General features: G+C 38.0%; 1 long non-coding RNA gene across 1 annotated transcript; it reads right to left on the bottom strand.

The window, feature by feature from the left end:
- Window positions 1-9,995: 9,995 nt before the first annotated feature.
- LOC145432329 (uncharacterized) lies at window positions 9,996-10,377 on the bottom strand. Its single transcript, XR_013912620.1, has 2 exons — window positions 10,237-10,377; window positions 9,996-10,150 (listed from the first exon to the last, which is right to left on the bottom strand). It is a non-coding gene; the product is annotated as an uncharacterized LOC145432329 (long non-coding RNA).
- Between the last annotated feature and the right edge of the window lie 433 nt (window positions 10,378-10,810).

The raw sequence follows: 10,810 nt of genomic DNA, 5'->3' as shown, positions 1-10,810 counted from the left end.
TCCTGGGCTTTTTCTCTCGAGCTCAAACCTCTCCAGATCTTGACCAATTTCCTTTCCTTGGGCACAGAGGGTCTCCAATCCAGTCTTTTTTTTTTTATCCCAGCAGATCCATAATCCTAATTCAAACAAGATTATTTTCAAACTGCTTACAAACTACAGACTAGGAGGTGCTATGCAGCCCACATGGGGAGGATATCGACACACTAACCACCTGCATAACAGACTATATCAACTTCTGCATAGATAACACTGTACCAACCAGGAGTGCGGTGTTACTCCAACAACAAGCCATGGCTGACTCCAGATTTTAGGACCCTGCTGGAGCAGAAAAAGAGGGCTTTCAGATCTGGAAACAGAAAGGAAATGAGGAGAGTCCAGAAGGAGCTAAGGAGAGAGATAAGGAGAGGAAAGGACACGTACAGACTGAAGACCATCACTGGATGGAGCACTTTGAGCGGAGGGGGTCCAGAGTCTGGAGACCAGGTTTGGGCTAACAGATTGAACCAGTTTTTTTTAACAGGTTTGATTTAGTAGCCCTTCCCTTCCCCATCCAGCAGAGCTCTTAAGGGTCTAAGAGCTCCACCTGTGACATTTTATGACACTGTCGTTGCTATTTTGTATGCTGTGGTTTGCTGGAGTGGGGGGAATGGCAGAGAGGGACGGGGAAACTCAACAAACTGGTCAGGAGGGCCGGCTCTGTCCGGGACTGTCCACTGAAGTCCATCGAGCAGGTTGGGGAGGAGAGGATGTTGTCTAAGCTACACTGTAAGAAATGTACATAAAAATTACAGTTAATAACTGTAAAATGGCAACGGTAAATTACCATTAAATCAAAAAGAGTAATTGATTGTAATATGGACATTACATTTCTGTAAATTGAAAAACGGTGATTTGCTTTTATTTTTACACTGTTAATATGTTGAAAATATATGAATGTACTGTAATATGGCACATTGTCTTTGAAAACAACAGGAAAAATCTGTAACATTATTTACAATTAATCACCCTACAATTTACATAATAACTCTGTATGAATGACAATCTTTCCTGCTTTTTTCATTTGAATTTACGATTTACAACTGTATATTAATTACCTAAAACATAGCGTACTTTTAATTTTAACAAAATGTCAAAACATTTTTAGAATTATTGTGAAAATTACAGTGAAATGTTTTTAATATTAACAAGCTCAGGCTGTTTGATAAAACAGTATATGTTAACAGTACATACAAACAATTACTAATAAAAAAATATGTATATTTCTTTAAGTTCTAGAGTCTCACCAAGTATAACACAGCTATTTACAATGAAAAAAACATATTTTGTGGTATAGGGAGGTTTAAATCATGGATTTACCACTGTTCAGTCCATGTTCAATCTGTTTGCGTGTGATACCACCTGCTGAAATTAAAATTAATTGATTAAAATGAAATACAAAAAAATAATGAAATAATGTTCATAAACTGGCATAGTTTGCAAGGTCAAGAGCAGTCACAGGAAACTGATTTCCTGATTGTTACAGTCCATGCACGTTTGGGAGAAAATGCATCACGTGTCTAAACCGTCACCTATACATATATATGTATATATGTGTAACAGGTGAGGAATCAGCTGAGTCTTCATCAGATGTACTGTGTGACATTAGTGATGGTAAGATATTCAAAAGTAGTACTTTTTTTTTTTTTAACCAAAATCCATTATGTTTCAAACTACTGCTATACCAAGATGCCTTTGAAGTTGTTAATCCTTTAGGTTATGGAAATAAAAAGATAAAACTGTAGTTAAAGGAACCGTGTTTTGCATGCTGTAGATACTTTGGGTTCATTTTGCACTGGTGGCTTCTGCTTTAGTCGTACACAACATTTCTGTAGATATTGTTTAATGACGCAATCTGTTTTTCAGAGTGGTGATCCAAATCAGTGTGGAGCAGAATGCACCATAGAGATGTACAACACTCCTGTTGAACACCCCAAGACTGAAGGTACACCAGATATAGAAGGAGTAAAGTTTGAGTCAGTTTTCAACTGTTTAAAATATTTTCACATCCGTCAGCCAGATTTGCCATTTTGATTAGGACACAAGATTTTTATGGCATTTTGTCATATCATGTTATGCTGTTTCTTAAATTTTTTTGTGAAAAAAAAAGAATGGTTCACCTACTCCATTCTGAATCGGAGCATTAAACAGTTTAAATACTCTGACTCTGATACCTCTTCAAAGCCGTGTGAGATCAGTCCTCAAACAAACTCTCAGCACAGTTAATACAAAACTGGAACTTTTAAGGCTGTTGCCTCTCATAATTGATGACGTGGTGGAGTGGAAGATGGAACAGATGATTTTTACCCCACTGCATCCAGACTGCAAATGAATCGTGCATGTGCGAAGCCACTGCTGGCATGTGAAGAGAAGAACCTGTGAGGCTCAGTAACAGAGATTTTATTAGAAAACTACAGACAGTTTGCGCTGAAAAATATCATTTTTTTCCCAATGCATCATGATAACTTCACTTCAGTTTGTTTCGTTTCATCAACAAATAAAGGAGGTTACATATAAGCTATTTTTTTTTAATCGCTCAAAACTTGTCTGAACACAAACTGCACTTGTTGGGCCACTGTGATGTATGTGGCTGAAGAAAACAAATTGCTGTTATTTTTAGGTTGTACAGTCCTGATCAAAAGTTTTAGACCATTTGAAAAATGGCAAAAAATCATATTTTGCATGGTTGGATCTTAACAAGGTTCCAAGTAGAGCTTCAACATGCAACAAGAAGAAATAGGAGTGAGGCAAAACATTTTTTGAGCTTGCAATTTATTAAAAACAATGCTTAAACTGAAACAGGCTGTTTTACAGCTGATCAAAAGTTTAGGACCACACCTCCAAAAAACATGGGTAAACCCCCAAAACAGAAAGTTCCAAACTTGAACTCAGTAATTAATTGTTCCGCTGTCCTTGTTGATCACTTCATGCAAGCGTTTCCATGAGGTGAGTGGGAACATGCGAGCATTGGGTACTGTAGCGTTGTCCTGTTGAAAAACCCAGTCGTTACCACACAGATGAGGGCCCTCAGTCATCAGGGATGCTCTCTGCAACATCTGGACATAGCCAGCAGCCTTTTGACACCCCTGCACCTCCTGAAGCTTCATTATTCCACTGAAGGAAAAAGCATCTCCCCAATCATTGTGGCACCCACTCGTCTGTAGGGCGAAGAAAACATCTCAGGTGGGATCTGCTTGTCATGCCAGTAAGGTTGGAAACCATCAGGACCATCAAGGCTGCATTTTTTTACAGGAGAAAAAAAAAGGTTATATTTTTTTCTCATCAGAGAATTGGTTTTTGAAGCCCTTCAGTCTCAGATGCCATTTGATGGTTATGGGGGTGCAGTCGGCACCACTAATGGCCTTAATTCGGGTTGAGGATTTTTTTTTAGATCTTCCACTTCACATTTTTGTTCCATAACCCCCAGGATTATTTAAGAAATGACCATCTTAACTGCATCCCACCTCAGCAGCGATGGCGCACTGTGAGCGACCCTACTTATGCAGTTCAGCAAGCCGACCATGTTCAAAAAGGAAAGTTTGTTTTGCTTTTGCCATCAGAACATCCTGACAGTCTGACTAGCTGACAGAAAATGACAATGAATCCACAGTTTTGCACAGATTTAGCCTTTTAAAGGTATGTGGTCCTAAACATTTGATCAGCTGTAAAACAGCCTGTCCCAATTTAAATTTGTCAAATGTAAGTTAAATGCAAAAGATGATTTTTTTTGCCATTTTTCAAGTGGTCTTAAACTTTTGATTGGGACTGTATTTAATAATCGATTAGTTTCTTCTGAATGGATTAAGAATGGGTTTTTTTCCGCATTGCAATGCATCACAATTGTAAATCATTATACGATTAATTGTGTCAGCTCTATTAGATGTAAGATTGTATATTTACTTTTGAAATGGGCAGTTTGCTTTATTGTGCTTTGTATTTGCTTTCAGACTGCAAGGAATGAAGGCTAATCTACACCGAGCATCTGAAGAACAACATGCAAGTCCTCCAGCACATTGAATCCAAAACCCTTTCCAGTTCCTCAGACACCATCAGAGACTGTTTTGAAAGCCCTCTACTATCAGGTCTGGATAAAAAGAAACTTTGCCAACCACTGCAAGTATCAAGTGTTTTCAATTTTGTTTGACTGTTTATTATGTACTTCTTTGTTTTTGGTTGTATTAAGTTTGATATTAATTAGATCAGTGCCTTTTTAGTCATTAATTTGATTATTAAATATTAACTGTCTAGGGCAGCACAGTGACACTGTAGTTAGCACTGTTGCTGCACAGCAAGAAGGTCCTGAGTTCAATTCCACCATCAGGCCGGGGTCTTTCTGTGTGGAGTTTGCATGTTCTCCCTGTGTTTGCGTGGGTTCCCTCCGGGTACTCCGGCTTCCTCCCACCATCCAAAGACATGCAGTTTGTGGGGATAGGTTAATTGATTAATCCAAATTGCCCATAGGTGTAAATGTGAGTGCGAATGGTTGTCTGTCCCTGTGTGTTAGCCCTGTGACAGACTGGCGACTTGTCCATGGTGTACCCCGCCTCTCGCCCTATGAAAGCTGGGATAGGCTCCAGCGAATGGATGGATGGATGTTAACTGTTTAATTTAATCATTGTCTCTACTGGTTTTTATTAATGTTTCTAGCAAATTATGACAAAAAGTCAAAGAATGTAAGTTTTATGCCAGTTAGCCCTGTTATGTTTATTACCTCATTTGTTGGACCTTAATTTTTTTAGATGACATTCTGGCTGAAAGAGCTGCCAATAATTTTGTGTAAATATGCACTTTTGAATAAAAAGGCATGTTTTGTATTTTACAGCTCTTCTGTGCTTTGTCAATAGAAGACAGTAAACAAGCTTATTAAAATGTATTTTAACTGGTTTACTTTATATTTGTTTTTTTATTTCAATGTAATAATTGTACAAAAACCAAAGTTCACTGTGAATTTTACATTTATCAACAAGTATACCATTATGTATTCTGCATTATCACTATATTTTCCATGGTGAAATTCTGGCAACCACAGCTGCCAGTATTTTACCGTAATATTCAACTTTTTAATATTTATTTTATTCAGTTTCACTGTATTTTACAACGCAAAACTGTAATCAGGTTAATGGAGTGTTTGTTGTTTTTACATGAGTTACCATGAACAGGTTTATGATTCTTTATTGTGAAGTTTACATTTATCATCAAAGTATACCGTTATATATTCTACATTATCACTATATTTTCCACGGTGAAATTCTGGCAACTACAGCTGCCAGTAATTTACCGTAATATTCAACTTTTTAGGTATGATACTGTATTATTTTATACAGTTTCACTATATTTAACAAAGTAAGACTGTGATCAGGTTAACGGAATGTCTGTTGTTTTCACATGAATTTATGTTTAAATTCAGTCATTTACTGTAAAAAAATAATTATTATTTACTGTGAAATTTAAGGTTACCAAAATAGGATACCGTTTTGTGTTCTACATTTACAATTTATTTTTCACGGTGAAATTCTGGCAACCACAGCTGCCAGTAATTCACCGTAAATTCTACAATATTTTTTTTACAGTGTAACATCCATCCTGGACAACACCTCCCACCCCCTGCATGAGACTGTACAAGTACTGAGCAGCTCGTTCAGCAGTAGACTTTTACACTCACAGTGTAGGCAGTAGCGCTACCGCAGGTCATTCTTTCCAGCAGCTGTCGGACTCTATAATGCAGTAAAAAGTAAAAAGTAATGCCAACCCCAATGTTTAGTGGAGGATTCTCTGCATTCTTTTCCATCATGCTACACTCTGGAACACACACCCCAACTTTTTTTTATAGCCCATCCTCGGGCATTCTGTTTAATATATCGAGATTGGGGTTTCCCAAAGTTCTCATGGGCAGATCTCCTAAGACCCTCCTGAGCAGTAGGGACCGATTAGTGAGAGGGGGGATAGTGAACTGATCCTGGCTGTGCCGTGCTCCATAAAAGCAACCACTGATCCGAGACTGTTGCTATATCATGTGTGGCTGTAGTCTGTTTCTGGGATGCTACCTCCTGTTGCATAGTTATCTGATGGTAGAAAAGTGCAGAAGCGCAGATGATTGCGATGAACCACTCTGACAGGACCATCCTTACCTTCCGGCCAAATTCTGTAAACTGAATTTGTAGGGCTTGGGTGACTGGCAATGATTTGGATCTTTTCCTCCCAATGTACTGCCAGTTTACCTTGTCTCTTCTTGTTTTATAGACTAAAACACTCTCCTGGGAGCAATGGAGCTGCTCTAGCTCGAACATCATACCTGTCCTTCATCCGGCTTGCAGCCTTCTCCACTGTTCTTCTCCACAATGCTAAACTCTACAACATATTTACAAACAAAGGTAGTTTCATCTATGAGGTAATGTAATATCACTTTCATTCCTTGGTGTAATACTGAACTGAGATTGTGTTACAGTTATGGATAGTGGGAATGGCATCGTTAGGAATCTTTAACTTGCAGGAGGCTATTTGCTCTGAGTTTGGATGGATGATCTCCCAGATCATTTTGAACAGAGTACTCTCACTGGTTTTACTGTGGCTTTTGGTACCATATTTTTTGCTTAAGTCCCAATTTGAGTCTCGTGTCCTTGGAAGAACAGTTGCAGATTTAGGCAAAAACTGATTTCACCTGTCAAAAACAAACTAAATTAATAAATGTAACAATATTTGGTAACTCAAGCAGCTGCTACTTTACCTTGAGAACAAACTCCTCTGTTAATGGAAGAAGACATTTGAATGTTTTCCTTGGAGGGGCCACTCTTCTTTTAGTTTACTAGATTAACATAATACCTCATGGAAATGCAGAAGAAAGGTGTATCAGGTAACTGTTTTTTATATTGTACTATTTTTATATGGTATACTATTCAATTTTATCTGAAATATATTTTAAAATGAAATGTATACATTTCATTTTAAAAGTTACAACACACTTTTAGATTTTGTTTTTTGTTTTTCTTGTATTTTAAAAGGCCATCACCAGTCCTGGAGATCTTTGCTTCAACCCTGTAGACAATTTCTCCATGTTTCCCCTGGAAGGATGAAAGCATGTTCCTGTGAAACAGAGCAGAGGAGAATATAGATATTTACAAAAAACAATCTATGACACGATATTAAAGCTGGTATGTAGAAATTCCCCCTTGCTCCTAAAAGTTTGGACCCCTCTGGGAAGTGAAGTAGCTGCAAGAGAATTTGTTTTATCTTTCCCTGTAGAGACCTTAAAAAAGCACCTTGCCCAAACTGGACTGATATATTTATGATTTACTGCTGATTATTTAAGTCAGTTTGTGTTCTCAAATGTACGTTTGCTTTTTAACCCCTTCAGTCTCCCTTTTATTCATCTTTTCTTTTCTATGCATCATTTCAGAGTTATTGCAATAGTTCAAATGTCTTTTAATTATAATGTACGTGCCAGTAACTGCAACATTAGTCAACATTCAAAACACACTTATTAGTTCTACACAGAGTTCCCAATGTCAATAAGTACTTTCTCTCTAATATTTCTTTAAATATTGTTGTCTCTGCACATCGCAAGTGTTTTAAATACAAAACTGGTCTATTTTTATTCACATTTTTTAAAGATTACACTCTAGCCAGAACACCATGGCTTCAAACTAATACCTTTAATGTCAGAACAACAAAACTGTCCAAGTTTTAAATGAGTAAAACTTTCTACCATCGCCCTTTTCTTTAAGTATTTCTTCACTTTGAAATATCTCCTTTAACCCTTTAAGACCTACCATAGAACCAAGTCCGCCAGAGCTTATAGTATATTTTTACATGCTGTGGAGCCATTTTTTGGAGCATTTCAAGTTGCTATACATCAATACAACCATTATAGCCCAAATTTTAATAATATGTCTGCATTAAGTGCATAGTAATTACATAAATTGCAAAAAAGTGCAATAAACTACAAAAAAATTGAAAATAGTTTTTGATTTTTTAACATATATTTCTAGTTAGAGAAATTTAAGAGGCTTATCCCTCAAAACTGTAAATACAAAAAAGTTGCACAAACTAGTTTCCCACCAAAGGAAATTTATTTTAAGTGTCTTCATAGTTTTATTTTTGAGATACACCAATTTTCATATACTGCAGGAAAAACGAAAAAATATATTATAGTACAAATTTGCAAAATAACAGCATATGCATCAAAATAAAATATTTCCAGCAGTGCAATATGAGTCCTCAGCATCCCAGAAACGACACAGAAAGTCATAAAGTCAAACATAACTTTTAAAAACACAAGTATAGGCTCATAAGGCCACGATGGTAAAAAACTACATTTCCGCAAAATGACGTCACTTCCGGTTTAGGGCAGGTCATGCGGTCACGTGATAGTTCACGCCAGAGGTGGGACCAAGTCATTGTTTTGCAAGTCTCAAGTAAGTCTCAAGTCTTTATCCTCAAGTCTCAAGTCAAGTTTCAAGTAATGTCAGGCAAGTCAGAGTCGAGTCTCAAGTCACTGGTGTGAAAGTCCGAGTAAAGTCACAAGTCTGAAATTTTGAATTTCAAGTCCTTTCGAGTCTTTAAAAAAAAACAACGAAAAAATAATGTTGCAGTTATGCTAAATGTAAATATTAGACCATGTAATTTTTAAATCTGTGTTTTTCTCAACACATGACAAAATAGTGAACTTAGAAAATATACACAAATTGTGAAATTGCACCTCTTTAAAATGCAGCTCAATTAAACCTAGCTCCAAGAATAATTTTCACCGACAGTTCTGAGATAAGCTGCATGTTATTCTTGGATGCGGTTGTAGGACCGGCTTTAAAATCACATGACAAAAATATCATACATATTAAAAAAAACTGCATCACCAACGTAGCCTGGACAACATTTGCTAGTTAGATGAAGTCAGCTATCTCATCGTAGCATATTTATATGCATATTTATAATTATACGGTTCTTGGAGTGAGTGCATACACTCATGAAGTTTAGTAACTTCCGGTCACTGCAACAAGCCCAGGTACAGTTTACCGCCGGATGGGTACAGGACCTTGAAATGCACCGTGTAGAACGAAAGACCATCGTACCTATCATAAGTTTACCAGTCTCACAAATCGTCTTCATAAATACACATTCGTTAACCGTTTATTAATCACATCATGGTTAAGTGAACTGTGCTACATGTAAGAAAGAATTTGAAATGACACATATTTGGACCGTTGTCTGGCATTTATGTATGAAAACAGGTCATATAACTCTAGTGTTAAAAAACTTACCAAGTATTAATGCCCTACATTGACAATATGTACCATGGAGTACATAAAAGCATCGTTTTTGAGTGCTTTATTTGCGGATTTGATTTTGGAAATGGTATGCAATACAAACGAAATGTTTTGTATATATAAGTGGTGAAAAGTAACTTGCTGTCTTATTTTCATCACATTATAATTCAGCTCTAATAAATGGTAAATGACCTGTATTTGTATAGCGCTTTACTTAGTCCCTAAGTACCCCAAAGCACTTTACACTACATTCAGTCATCTACCCATTCACACACTGGTGATGGCAAGCCACAGCTGCCCTGGGGCTCACTGACAGAGCCGAGGCTGCCGGACACTGGCACCACTGGGCCCTGTCGGAGCCAGGGCTCAAACCGGGAGCCTTCCGATTACAAACTGAACTGCCAACTCTTGAGCCACGATCGCCCCACTGACATAATAAATGTCAGTGGGAATTATACTTTATGCTTCTGTAAATTTAAATGAAAGCTTTGGTATTTTATAAAAATGTAAAAAAAAAAATATGAATGAATTTTTAGTTTTCTTAAACTGTCCCATGCTTTATACTAGAAGATTTTAAAAAAAAGTGTCACTTTTCATGTACTTCACTCTACTTTACATGATAACTACTTTTCATGATACTGCCTAAGGAAAGTATGTGTTAAGGGTGGTGAGTTAGTGAAGCCAGACGCGGACCTCTCGTTAAAGTTGAACAGTGTCTTTATTTACAGTGAAGCCAATCCACAGTTATCCACAGTGCAAGTCCCTTCAGTGCTCCTCTCCCCGTCTGCCCTCGGGTGTCCACACAACTCCCGTGAATCAGTGACGTCTCTCCTTCCGTCTCTCCGTCTCATCCGCTTCCCGAGAAAAGGCAAAACAGACACGGTTAGCCTCCCTCCGCTACCAACCACTTGTTTTACCCTTGCTGAGCTCGAGTCACTACCAGGCTTGGTGCAATACTCCAGCGCTGTCTGTCACCCAGCCACACCATTAAATAGCTCTGCCAACGACGGTGGATGATGTTGGAATCAGTCGCAGGTGGGACAGCTCAGAGTGGCAGCACTTCCGGGTCGGAGATCTCCCGTTGCTACGCGACCGCGTAACAATCGCAGCGGGGCCGGAGAGGAAAGACAGAGCGAGAGAGAGGAGAACAAACACACCCATACACACAGGTCGCCGGTCGGGGCACCGTCAGACCTGACAGTATGTGTAAGATAAATAGAATTCGTCCGAGCACAGATTCCTGTGGAACTAACCAATTACAGGGAGTGCAGAATTATTAGGCAAATGAGTATTTGGTCCACATCATCCTCTTCATGCATGTTGTCTAACTCCAAGCTGTATAGGCTCGAAAGCCTACTACCAATTAAGCATATTAGGTGATGTGCATCTCTGTAATGAGAAGGGGTGTGGTCTAATGACATCAACACCCTATATCAGGTGTGCATAATTATTAGGCAACATCCTTTCCTTTGGCAAAATGGGTCAAAAGAAGGACTTGACAGGCTCAGAAAAGT

Source organism: Astatotilapia calliptera, chromosome 12 (genome assembly GCF_964374335.1).
Source record: "Astatotilapia calliptera chromosome 12, fAstCal68.1, whole genome shotgun sequence".
In the NCBI taxonomy this organism is placed as follows: domain Eukaryota; kingdom Metazoa; phylum Chordata; class Actinopteri; order Cichliformes; family Cichlidae; genus Astatotilapia; species Astatotilapia calliptera.
The sequence above is the reverse complement of the archived record's forward strand: the minus strand, read 5'-3'. Positions and strand labels throughout refer to the sequence as shown.